The following is a 13627-nucleotide window of genomic DNA, read 5'->3' on the forward strand; positions in this document are numbered from 1 at the left end:
GTCAGAGTACACACAGGCGGCAGAATTCAGCCTGGATAGGACTCCAGGTGTTGGCTACCTTACGTGGCTGGCTTTGTAGATTAAAATAACCACTTCTTTCAAATTCCAGCTGTTGTGCAAGAATCTCTAATGCAGTTCATTAAAATGCAAATTTCACAGCACATGCCTAGACCTCTTTCCCAGTAGATCCAGGGACATGGGAGGAGCAGGCATGTTTGAGCACCCAGAAGATTCTGATATAGGTGGTCTGTAGATGACATTATGGAAAACACTGCATATAATTTATACTTGATGCTTTTCATTAAAGTACACCCCACCGACGAGTAACAATTAATAACCTCAGCTTATACCGAAACACATGCCCTCATTTTTCTGGCATGTAAAAGGAGAATTTGTTATACATAGCAATCTGTGTCATTAAACAGTTTTACTGACAGATATTGTTATAATCATTACTTTTTTTTCCGTGTCCATGAACAGCTGCATTACCCTTGGCAGGTCAAGGTAGTCACAGTACCCTGGAATGTTTCTGTGGCAGACAAAATCAGCATCCTCCTGCCCCTGCATCTGAGTGCACAGTGGGTCAGCATGACAGATATTATTTTTAATGGAAACTTCTATAGGTATATTATATGAAATGAAAAACACTATAATTAATGGTAAAATTTGCTTTCTTCTTGGCTCAGTAGACTGCCTTACTGGAAAAAAATTACTTTTGAATTTTCATTTTTCTTAACTAAGCAACATATCAACATTCAAGGTCTAGGTTACTACAGCCAACTCTCTAAGTAGAATATGATAAAGAGAATATATGTTTTACCAAGGCTCTGAACTATATTTTCCAAAGACCCTAATGGACCCATTGGAGGTGTTATAATCTATTCAATCCAATTTATGTAGGTAAAAAGCCTTTAAATATGCATTTTATGATAATATGCTTTTTAAGATGTCCCCTGATATATATTAGACACACTACTGAACCATAATGACTATTAACACAGTAAAATTAATAATATGCATTTTTAAATGATCTAAACTTTCAAAGGCACCCAGGAGAGACTTTTTTGAGTGAAGTTTTTGAAATAAGGGAAATTTTTACAATTTTGTGGACAAAGAAATAAATGTTTAAAGAACTTTTGAAGATGCTCAGTAATGGTTAACGGAACTTAGGTTCCAGGATCCATGTCTCTACTTTCTACTCACTATGCTCATTTTCAAGTGCTGCTGGTTTTTCTGATTAAGCTCTGTCTCCAGCAGACCTAAGTGCAAAGTCTCTGAGTCTTCCTCCATCCTTTGTCTCCCTTTCTAATGGTGCTGAACGCATCATTGGACCACGGACCTCTGGTTGGCAGAGTAGGTGTTTCTATTCAGAGGAAAGGGTAGAAAATGATTATAAGGCCTCTCTGTTTGGCATTAGTCACTCTCCACTAACTCATTGAGAGTCTCTTCCAGTACAAAGTCAAAATCTGCTAACTTAAATAAGGAAATTATTAGGCTGAAGATTCCAAAACCACACTGCACCAGAAAACTCCAGTTAAATACTTTTAACCTAGTACTATCAAAACTTCAATAGTGAGCAATTCATTTTCAAGTCTTCTAAAGCCCAAGGAAGTAATCTCTCCTCTAAAAGACATATTTTGAGGTATACTTTATGTGTTGACCCAAACTACAAGTAGAGAAACCTGTACTTACATTAAATCTAAAGAAATTTTCCTCAAATGCTACCAACTCTTAAATGAAGCCCTTAAATTAACTCAGTAAAATTAATATGCATAACACATTTGATTATTTAATTTGCATTAATTCCATCTTTTTATTGTATTTTATTATTTATGTTATTACAGCTGTCCCCAATTTTTTTCCCTTTGCCTGCCTCTACCCAGCTCTCCCCACCACCCTAGTCAATCTGGGGTGCTCATGTACATGAATTGGACATGAACTTCTACTGTTGTTCATGTCCATGGGTTATGCATAAATGTTCTTTGTCTAATCCCTTCATCTTCTTTCATCCAGTCTCCCCTTCCCCCACTGCCCTGATAGCTCTCAGTCTGTTCCACACATCTATGCTTCTGTTTCTATTTTGTTCATTAGATTCCACACTAAAAGTGAAGAAAATTATCACTCTCCTATAAAAAAGGTTTTAGGCTGAATGCATATACTTCCACAGTAACATTCAATACTCAATATTAGTAGGCCAATGCCTAAAATGTCCTCAAGAAAAAAAAAAGACTGTCCAAGAATTATAACCCAACAAAATTATCATTAAAGTATAAAGGAAAAAAATTTAGGGGCTCTCTACATACTCTGTATATATTTTTTCATGAACTTGTTAAGAAGAAAATTAGAAGACAAGCATCAGCCAAACAAAAGAACAATACAGAAACTGTATTATTATTCAGGCGAGGGACTGAAGACAGATTCTATTTAGCTGTAAGACTAAAAGAAAAAAGAAAAACTGTATATTGTGGTCAGAACCAAATGTAAATACTATAATATTAAAAATGTTGAAATTATATACCTGACAATAATTGGAAGGAGAAAAGAGAAAAAGAGTGGCAATATGAATGTAGTAATTCCTTTATCATTTGTGACGAGGTATTTAAAGACCATCTTTAAACCAATAAATTAAGTAACAAAGATTGCATGTCAATAAAACCAAGGTAAAAACTAAGAAAAATAATGTAATTCATGGAAGCCAGACAATTGCAAGAGGCAAGGAGTAGAAATATACTAATTCTGCCATCCCAGAGAAGGCGATCAACAGGTACTGAGTGCAGAAATAAGGAGCCTAGTTTACTTTATGAATATAAATGACCACAGGAACAGAACTTTTCCAAATTTTGAGGAGAAACAAAAGAACAAAACAATAAAACAAACTAATTAAACCCATAATTTTAAAATGTTCACAAAGAAACCTCCAGATCTCTTGGCTTTTCTGGTGAGTTGTTAAAAACCTTTAAAGAAGAAACGATATAAATATTACACATACTCCTTTGGAGAACAAGAAAGATTGCAGCTTTCATTTTATAATCTCAGCATAACTCTGATACCAAAATCTGACAAGGAAATTACAAGAAAGGAATTGCTCAGGTTTTTCATGAACAGAGATGCAAAATGCCTAAGAAAGGTATTAGAAATTGGATCTCCTAATATTAAAAAAAAAGGGGGACAATACATCATGAACAAGAACATAAATCATACTCTTATTTCACCAGCTGCAGAAAAAGCATTTAAAAACTTCAGTATCTCAATAAGTATTCAAGGGAAAACTCAGAACTATCTTTTTGATATCCTTTTTCTCATAAAGTATTTCCATAAAAATCTACAGCACATTTAATTATGAAATATTGAATTATTTCCTTTTGACTGTATGAAGAAAACAAGAATGCCCAGTATAACCATTTCTATTCCAATATTGTACCAAAAGCCCTAGCCAGTGCAACATGGCAAGAAAAGAAATCCAGTGAATAAGAACAAGAATGGAAGAATTAGAACTGTTTATTCATATGCAACATGATAATCTACACACTTAGAGTTGATTGACTGACAGAGCAAAGTTGCTGGATACAGTCAATAAATAAAACAATATATTTTAATATTCTAGCAGCAAAAAATAAAAAGTTAAAATCTAAAGTTAGTTAAAATAGCACTAAAATATCAAATACTTAGTAACAATATAACAAATTATTTAAAAACTCTACAGTGAAAATTATATAACTAAGAAACTGTAAAGAAAGCCTAAGTAAATAGGCACACTAAATATTGAATGACTGTATGTTATCACAAGATAAATCCTCCCAAATGATCTATAGGTTAAAAAAAAATCATTCAAAATCTCAGAAGATTGTGTGTGTGTGTGGAAATTGACATGTTGACCTTAAAATCAACATGGAAATACCAAGGTCCCAGAATACCCAAGATACTCTCAATGAGCAAAGTGAAAGGACTTTCACTATTAGTAATTTCAGTATCATACTTACTACAAAATGTCAGTAATTTAGGAAATATATTGGTTCAAATGTAGACAAATAAATCAATGAAACTGAATAAAGGATCCTTCATCCATCCTTCCTCTCTTCTCTATTTTTATATTTTCATTTGTATTCTTATTAAATTACTCCTGTTTGTGTCTGATCCGGCCCTTATCATTGTCATGATGCTAGTTCAATTTTATTCATATACTATTATGGCACTTTAGCCAGCTGGTTTTCCTACCTTCAACCTATTTTTCTTGTACTTGTTTTTTAAAATTAAAAAATTACATAAAATACAAACATAATTTTACATAAATTCCTAAATACAATTACATAAAACATATTTTAGTACAGATTTGAAAATATTTTTGTCAAATATTTGATATATGCTCAAGGATATATGTAATGTATGTATCTATAAATGTGTATAATAAAACAAATCAATATATTTATACATATGTTTTATGAATATAAAACATAAACATAAACCATTTATATGTTAAATATAAAATTTATAAATGTAGAATATTTTAGATTAAAGTATTTTTAATATAAAATATGTTATGACAATAACAATAAAACATACTCTTCTTTCCTTACTTTTTAAATAATTCCTTCACTGGATGCCAGGTTTCTGCTATAAACTTTGTATATATATTCTTCCAATTTTTTTCCTCCAAACTCATATAATCATGACTGGATACACACACACACACACACACACACACACACCATGAATTTTGTCCTCTGCTTTAAAAAGTTGGTTATATTATGTACATTTTTCTGCATTTTAATTTTCTCCCTCAACATTACTTTCTATAAATCAATTTGGATTACCCTATAGAGTCCTAGGTGATTCTCTTCAATAGTTCCATAATACTCTATAATATAGAAGAACCATAATTTATTCAAGTGTTTTCTTGTTAATGAGTATTTACACTGCTTCCAGTTTTCTGCCACTATAAACCATGCTGCAATAAACACCATTAAATGCATGTGGTCTACTTTGCATAAATCAGAGTTCCAAGGAGTTTGCTAGGGAAAGGGATTACCATCAATTTTTAAAAATACATGTTGCCAAATTGCTTTGCAAAAGAGGCTGCAGCTCTCCACATCCCACAAGCAATGTATGGGAATGCCTTTGTCCTTAAGTCACATCCAGCAACAGGTGCCAGGGTGATGTGCGTGAAGTCACAACTCATAATCGCTTTAAGTTATATGTCACTGACTACTAGTGAATCTGAGCCTTTTATGTATTTGCTAATATTTTGGGTTTGCTTTGTAACAAACCTATTCATATATTTTATTTGCTTTAAAAATAAAATTTTCATATTTTCTCATCAATTTAAACTCTTTGAAAAGTAAAAATGTTAACTGTCTGTTAATTGTATAATAACTTTACTAGAACTATCATTTTGTAATAAATTTTTGTTATGGTCCTTTACCATTAAAATGTTTAATTTTGTATGTATAATACATCTGGCCTTTATTGTCCCTGGGTTTAAAATCTTGGTCAGGTATACCATTGCCCCTAGCTTGTACTAATGCAAAATATATATTTTATTTTGACATTTACATAAATCCTTCATCCATTTTGAATTCACTTATTTTATAGAATATAAGATATTTTTCATACAGCAACGGTCAGTACAGCCAGCACATCTTTGGAATAAGTCATCCTTTCCTTTAAATAGAAATGTAAACACTTATTAAATTCTTATAAATTCTAGGATCAATTTCTAGATTCTCATTGCTATTTTACCTACCTTTATACTACATGATATAATATTTATGTTATTATGGCGATTGCATAGAATGATATGGTGTGTAGTAAAGCAAATCCAACCTTACTATTGTTCTTTCTTATAATTTTGACTATTTTCAGGTATTTATTTGTCCATACAAACTTTAAGTAATTTATCCAAATTCAAAACAAATTATATGTCAGAATTCATATTTGTATTGCATTAACTTTACATATTAATTTTGAATTAATGAACTTTTATATTGCAACTTTAAAAAATGGTACCTACTTCATTTAATCTTATTTTGTATCCTTTGATTTTCTGTGTAGATATGGTCTTTTCTTATTCAAATTTTCCCAGATTTCTTACTGCTTTTGCTAGTTTTAATAGAATATTTCCTATTTATTTTTCTAATTGTTTATAGCTAAGGTAGGAAAATCTTATGTTTTTTCAATGTATCTCTTACTCAAATTCTTTTGGCAGTTAAAAAAATTTTTCTACCATAGTCTCTTAGGCTTTCTATCTATACAATCAGACTGAAGTAAAGAGGAATAGGATTAATCTCTTCTTTTCAGTGTACATAAATTATTTAATTTTCTTGTGAAGCACTTGTGATTTCAATTTTAATGCCTTGATTAATTTTGCTTATTTAATTTTTAAACTAGTTCCCCACCCTTTTTTGAATATTTGTTTTTCTCTGTCAGCTTTTGAGAAATCAGCTGACAGTCTTATGGGAACTCCTTTATAGGTAATAGTCTGATTTTCTCTTTATATTTAATCTTGGGTAATTTAATTATGATGTATTTTGGTGTGTCCCTCCTTAGACTGAACTTCTTTGGAACTCCCCAATCTTCCTGTACTTCCTGGAAGTCTATTTCCTTCACCAGATTAGGGAAGTTTTTCTTCATTATTTTTTCAAATAAGTTTTCAATCTCTTGCTCTTCTTCTCTGGCACCCCTATAATTTGGATGTTGGAACATTTAAAATTGTCCCAAAGGTTCTTAATTGTCTCCTCATGTTTTTAAATTCTTGTTTTTTCATTCTGTTCTGGTTGAATGTTGATTTCTTCCTTCTGTTCCAAATCATTGATTTGAGTCCCAGTTTCCTTCCCTTCACTGTTGGTTCCCTGTATATTTTCTTTATTTGCCTTTCAACAGCATTCACTTCTTCCTCTCTTTTGTGACTATACTCAATCATTTCTGTGAGCGTGTGTTTTGCTCACACATCGGAAAACACATATGTTCTGATTGCCAGTGTTTTGAACTCTGCATCTGATAGGTTGACTATCTCCTGGTTGCTTAGTTCTTTTTCTGGAGTTTTGATCTGTTCTTTCATTTGGGCTATATTTCTTTTTCTTGGTGCATCTGTTACATTGTAAGGAGTGAAGCCTTAAGTGATTGCCAGGGCAGGGCAACCCACTTAACTGCATTGTGGCGCTATCTGTGGAGGGAGGGGTCAGAGAAAGAACACGGCTGCTTGATGGGCTCTTGCCTCACTTTCAGTCACTTTTTCCACTTCCTACAAGTGAATTGGGCCCTTCTGGTGCTGATTCCTGGGTGGCTGTGTTTGTGTACATTCCAGGAACCTGTGGGTTTCTCCTATGGACTCTCTTGTGAGACCGGGATTTTCTTCAGCCACCACAAACTCCACTGGTTTTTACAGCCAGAAATTTCAAGGTTTTATTTCCCCTTGGTAGAATCCTGGTCTGTGCAGTCTGTCTCGCTCCCCTGTTGTTCCTCCCAGTTTATCTGCACATGAATGTGGGGCTGCTAAGTCTGCCAGCTGCTACCTTGCCTGCATCCTTTCTTTCTCAGCTGCCCATCTCCTCTCCTCCTACCAGTCTGAATGAATGTTTCTTTTTTAACATCTTGGTTGTTGGACTTCCATACAATTTGATATTCTGGCAGTTCTGGTTGGTTTTTTGTTTTGAAATTGGTTGTTGCCCTTATTTTAGTTGTGTGAGGAAGCAAAGCATACCTACCTATGCCTCCATCTTTGCTGGAATATCTATTTCTTGCTTTCTTTATTACTGTTTATATCTAGGAATACATCTTGCAATGTATGTGAACATGTCTGTTTGTGAACTTAAATTTTTCCTAGGAAGCATGAGTTTTTCTAAATATTCTATGAATATGCAAAATAATTATCTATAGGATAATTCTTTCTCTCATGTGTGTGTATATATACACATCTACACATTCAGATATAACAAGCAATCAACTTAAATGAATAATATATAGCAAAATCTGTCGATGCCAACTCAAATTATACCTGAAATTTCTCTTTCCCTTCTCAAGAACCAAAAGAGGAAATGACAGTAGCAAGGCTTTATGTCAACTTACATACTTATAGAGGTAACACATATAAAATCCCTGAGAATTCTTGTGACAACCTGAGGAAAAGACTGGCATCTGGCTAGCTAATTATTGGAATTTAAGATCAGTAAAATTTGGGGTTCTTTGGTAGGCATGACTATTTACTAGCAGGTTAAGCCAGGAATTCAGCACTTATACTTTATGATCGAATGCTAAAACTTTGCTACATTTCATGCTCTTTCTTTTCTTTCTTCAATCAAAGAAAGGATAAAATACTTTAAGTTGCCTTAGGATCTTAACTAGCAGAATCAACCAAGGCTAGAAACCAAATCCATTTACTCTCTCTTACATGAAAACTTTCAGATTCTATAAATGGCAAGAATAAAGAAAACAGAGAGCTTCAGAAATTCCTGGGAAATGCCAAGCAAAAAGCTTACCTAAAGTCTCATTTAAGTCAGCATGAGTATTTTAAAGGGACATGAACCTCTCTAATCTTTCGTCTGGAGACTTCACATGGGTCTTCTAGCAGGAAGATTTTTCCAAAGATAACAAAGTTATCTACCATAATGATTGCTTGCTTTGAGGTCAGCTGATGTCCTTACCCAGAATGAGCTAAATATGTCAGCAGCTCAACTCTCAGAGGGAATCTCTTGATGTTATTTCATGGCAGTTCTCCTAGTTGAACTCTCTACCTGAAGCTGTGCTTCAGTCAGGTTTTTACAAGTTCTTTTTTCCTCTGGTGGTCACTGCTTTTTATTTTGTTACATAATACATCTCATCTGGTTCCCTATACATCCTGTGTTTTGTCCCTTTCTGTGCCTTTGAATGAATTGTTCCACCTGCTTCTTCCTTGGTCTGGAGAATGCCTATTTATGTTTCAATACACTAATGAATATTCACTCAAAAGCTCCTCTCTGCCAGGTAGAGTTACGCACTCCCTCCTCTTCCTTCTCATTGAATTGTTTACCAACCATCAGACACTTCATGCATACTCTTTTAAAGAATGTCCTGTCTCTTTCATCTCTGTTACCCTAGTGCTGAACATAGTGCCTGGTATACACTAGTTAGAAAGTGATCAAATAAATGGATGAGTGAACAAAAATATGTGTTCTAAAACCAGGCATGGATTTTGAAAAATATTTCAGTATCATATTGGGTTATGTTTGGCATCAAACTGATTTGAAAATGAAGCAAAGACATTTTTTAATCTACTGATTCCCAATAACCACCCCTGAGACCAAGACAGATATTAAGAGAGAGAAGGGCAGATTACATTAAGGACAGATACTAAAAGCTCATGGAAATGAGTCACTGACATAAATTTCTGAGATCTTAGAAAAAAAGCTAAGATTCAATAATGTTTCCTCATTTAAAGAATAAACACGAGCAATGCACAAGTTGGGTATTGATCCCTGGCAAAATTCTAGAATTAATTATTAAACTAATTGATTTTAACTTAGTAGTAAAGAATATGATTATCAAGAGGGTATATTATGTCAAAAAATAAAAATTATGTAAATGTTATGAGATTGTTTTATTTACTTCAATAAGACATTCAATAAAATTTCTTAAGATGTGTCAGATAAATGTGGGAAATTACAGTAAGGTAAGTGAGTAAGTAGTTGAATAAAGATACTCATTTTAACTTCACTCATTTTTAGTTGCCACAGAGCTATGCTTCAGGCTTTGTCTTATTCAATATTTATACTAGCTATTCAAAGCCCCAGAATTTATCTATCAAAATTCATGGCTGTTACAAGGCTGAGAAAAGTGAATATTGTAATAGCTGTCAAAATAAAGAGTTAAAAGTTGACAAGTAGAAACATGAAACTAAAATCCCGAAATGAGAGTTAAAATTGGCATATATAAATGTAAATACTTACACATTTTATTTCAAGAAAACAACTATCTGACAGTAGTATATGCCTTTTATATTTTGAGTCATTCTAGCTCTAAAGATTTGTGATTATAGATGTAATCTAGCCTAGTTCTCCCTGTTTACATAGGAAGCCTTGCAATTACCTGGAAGTGGAGCCAGGATTAGGACTCAGTTCTACTAAATCCAAGTTCCTGCACTCAGTTACACTGCATGCATTATCCCTTGCTCAAAACACACTAGAAGAACTCTATATCTATGTATAAATATCACACTAACAGGATGCTGATGAGCTACAGCATCACAAGATTACAGCTGTGAGAGATATGAGGGGTCTACAGACCAGGATCCAAGAAGCACAATGGGAAAACTTGAAGTACTAACCTGGTTTAGAAGAAGACACTATCTCCAACTCTCCAAAAGGTTGTAAGCCACTTGGAAGAAGGGATAATCTCAGAATGCATTCTCCCAAAAGATTAGAACTGAGACAAATTGGTCAAAATAACAAGGAATAGATTTTGGCTTAAAATAAGAACTTAGAATTGTCTGTCAGCCTTAATGAGAGAGAGCCTGGATGGCCACCTATCAAATAAACTAAACAAAAGGGAGATGAGGAATTTATCAGATGCACTATTCAAAATACTGGTTATAAGGATGCTCAAAGAACTTAGTACCACAACAGCATAAAAAAGACCCAGGCATAAATGAAGAATGTACTAATGTAGGGGTTCCCAATACCCAGGCTGTGGAGCAGTACCAGTCTGTGGCCTGTGTTAGGAACTGGGCCACACAGCAGGAGGTTAGCAGAGGATGAGTGAGCAAAGCTTCACTTGTATTAATTACCACCTGAGCTACACCTCCTGTCAACCACACCATCCATAGAAAATTGTCTTCCATGAAAACACTCCTTTGTGCCAAAAGGTTGGGGACCACCATACTAATGAAAATAGAGAACAATTTACAGGGAATCAATAGAAAAATGCATGAAGCCTATAATCAAAGCAATGATATGGAAATAACAAAACAAAACAAAACAAAAAACAGTAAGACAACAAGAAGAAAAATAACGTAAATAATGAAAACAGCACGAGAAACCTCTTGGACAACTTAAAGCATACCAACATTAGCATCATAGGGGTGCCAGAAGGAGAAGAGAAAGAGCAAGAAATTGGAAATGTATTTGAAAAAATAATGAAAGAAAACTTCCCTAACCTGGTGAAGGAAAGAGACGTGCAAGTTCAGGAAGTACAGAGAGTCTCAAACAAGATGGGTGCAAACAGGTACACACTAAGACACGCCATAATTAAAATGCCAAAGGTTAAAGATAAAGAGAGAATCTTAAAAGCAGCAAGAAAAAAGAAGTTAGTTACCTACAGGGGAGTTCCCATAAGACTGTCAGCTGATTTCTCAAAAGAAACTTTGCAGGCTAGAAGGGACTGCCAAGAAATATTCAAAGTCATGAAAAACAAAGACACAACCAAGATTGCTTTACCTAGCAGAGCTATCCTTTAGAATCAAAGGGCAGCAAAGAGCTTCCCAGAAAAGAAAAAAACTAAAGGAGTTCATCATCAACAAAACATTACATGAGTGTTAAAGGAACATATTTTAAGAAAAAGAATATTAAAACTATGAATAATAAAATGGCAATAAACACATACCCGTCAACAATTGAATCTAAAAAACAAACTAAGCACACAAGAAGAATAGAGACAGAATCATGGATAAGGATAGTGTTTTGATGGTTGCCAGATGGGAGAGGGGTATGGGGAAATGGGTGGAGAGGTGAGGGGATTAGGAGGTACAAATTGATAGTCACAGAATAGCCATGGGGATGTAAAGTACAGTGCAGAAAATGATGTAGTCAAGGAACTGTATGAATGACCTATGGACACGAACAAAGGGGTGGGGATTTCCTGAGGTTGTGGGGGGTACTGGGTGGGGTGGGCAGAGGGATAAAAACTGGGACAACTGTAACAGCATAATCAATAAAATATAATTTTAAAAAGCTGAATAACAAGAGAGTCAAAGCAGATAACCTCCTAAATTCTCTATACCTAAAAAAGAACACTTGGTTTGACCTGAGTCTACTGGGTGCTATTGTGTGACTCAGCCCTTGATTTTTACCAAGACGGCAACTCCATGAATCATCATCTGTATTCAGAAGTAAACCTTAAGTGGAGAAAGGATCGCTATCAGAGAGGCCCTGGAATAGAGCCAGTGGGTGAAGCCATCTGCATTGCCACACTCCTTCCCAGGGCTGGACAAGTGCAGGTACTTAAAATAACATTCCACAAACTGTTTTCCCAAAGTACTAATGTTTTTTTTCATTTTGTCTTTATTTTTGATCTCATAGTATGATAGTATGATTATTGGCAGAACATGACAAACAACAAGGAAAAATGGAGAAAAAGCAAACCAAATGTGAATTGCTTTCTATATCCTGTCTCATTCATCCTTAACTGCTATTGGAACAGATTGCTGAGGGGGGAATTACTTATAAGGCTTAAAGGGGATTGTGAAGATTAGCAAAGAAAAATAATAACCAAGCATACTTTCTGTAAGATACTAAACTATGAAGCAATAGATGGTCATAAGCCTAGACGATAAGTTGTCACACAGTCATTGCACAACAACCACTTAGGACAGCAGCTGCACCAACACCTCTGTTTTTCTGTGCAGTGGAATTCTGCTATTTAAGTCTGGTGGGACACACTTGTTCAGCAATTACTATACAGTGAATTGCTTTTACATTGAATGTGAAAGAAGTTCACATGCCAGTGGCTTCTAAATAAAAATGCACCTGTCATCTAATATTTGGTGACATTGAATTAATTACCTTCCTACCATCTGGAATGTACCTCCCACAAAGAGTTTCAGTTAATATAAAGTATATTTATTAACTAGGATTTAGTAAAAACAGCAATGATGAGTATTTGATGATTATGATAAGCAGAAGCAATTGCTGGATTAATTTTAAAATCCATTTTATAAAAAATTATATATGACCTATTTTTATACATTAAAATCACTGTTACCAAATAAGGAGTTGCCTTTACTTCACTCTTAATTTTCATGGACACGGACAGCAGTGTGGTTGGTGGTTGTGGGGGCCGGGGGAGGTGGTAGAGGATATGGGGGATAAATGGCAATGGAAAAAATGAATAAAATGCACTTCTCATCCAGGAATGCTCAGATATTAGGGGGAAATTGCATACTAGATCTTTTCCTTGTTTTTGAATACAAAAAAAAAACAACAACTCCACAGTGACCTGTTCATGAATTCATTTATTTATATGAAAATTTCTCTTTCTTTCTCAGAGCTTCCTGAAATAAAAATAGAAAGAATGTAACCTGAAAATGGACTCATGCTTGAACAGGATGAAGGCAAAACAAGAGAAAGAGAAACAGTGGGGAGATGAAGAAGAAGCTGAGGGCAGGGGAGGCAGGGGAGTGTGGTGGGAGTTGGGTCTATGGCACAGAGGGACCCTGGGATTAGGACAGAAGAGGAGAAACCTGAGACAATGCTAGAGCCTGGAGTGAAGCAACAGGATAATTGGGATAAAATTAAAAATAAAAGCAAAATTGAGGCAAATTATAAACCATCCTTTTAGAATACTCAGCAATGATTAATGAGAAACTATCAAAAGTCAAGTTGTCTCAATCATTATATAAGTGAGGGTCATGCCTTTTCTACTAATCTCTCATTATGTGCCCCCA

At 34.4% G+C, this 13627-nt stretch overlaps 1 protein-coding gene and 1 non-coding gene across 2 annotated transcripts in view; both read right to left on the bottom strand.

Moving 5' to 3' along the window:
* The window catches only part of COL19A1 (collagen type XIX alpha 1 chain), a 348702-nt gene that overhangs the window by 216684 nt on the left and 118391 nt on the right, over positions 1–13627 (bottom strand). The gene's annotated exons all lie outside the window — the stretch shown is intronic.
* Positions 463–588, bottom strand: LOC119059169 (small nucleolar RNA SNORA77). The gene has a single exon (XR_005084378.2). It is a non-coding gene; the product is annotated as a small nucleolar RNA SNORA77 (small nucleolar RNA).

The sequence above is a fragment of the Artibeus jamaicensis genome, unplaced genomic scaffold (genome assembly GCF_021234435.1).
Source record: "Artibeus jamaicensis isolate MK-2021 breed Jamaican fruit bat unplaced genomic scaffold, CSHL_Jam_final contig_388, whole genome shotgun sequence".
Taxonomy (NCBI): domain Eukaryota; kingdom Metazoa; phylum Chordata; class Mammalia; order Chiroptera; family Phyllostomidae; genus Artibeus; species Artibeus jamaicensis.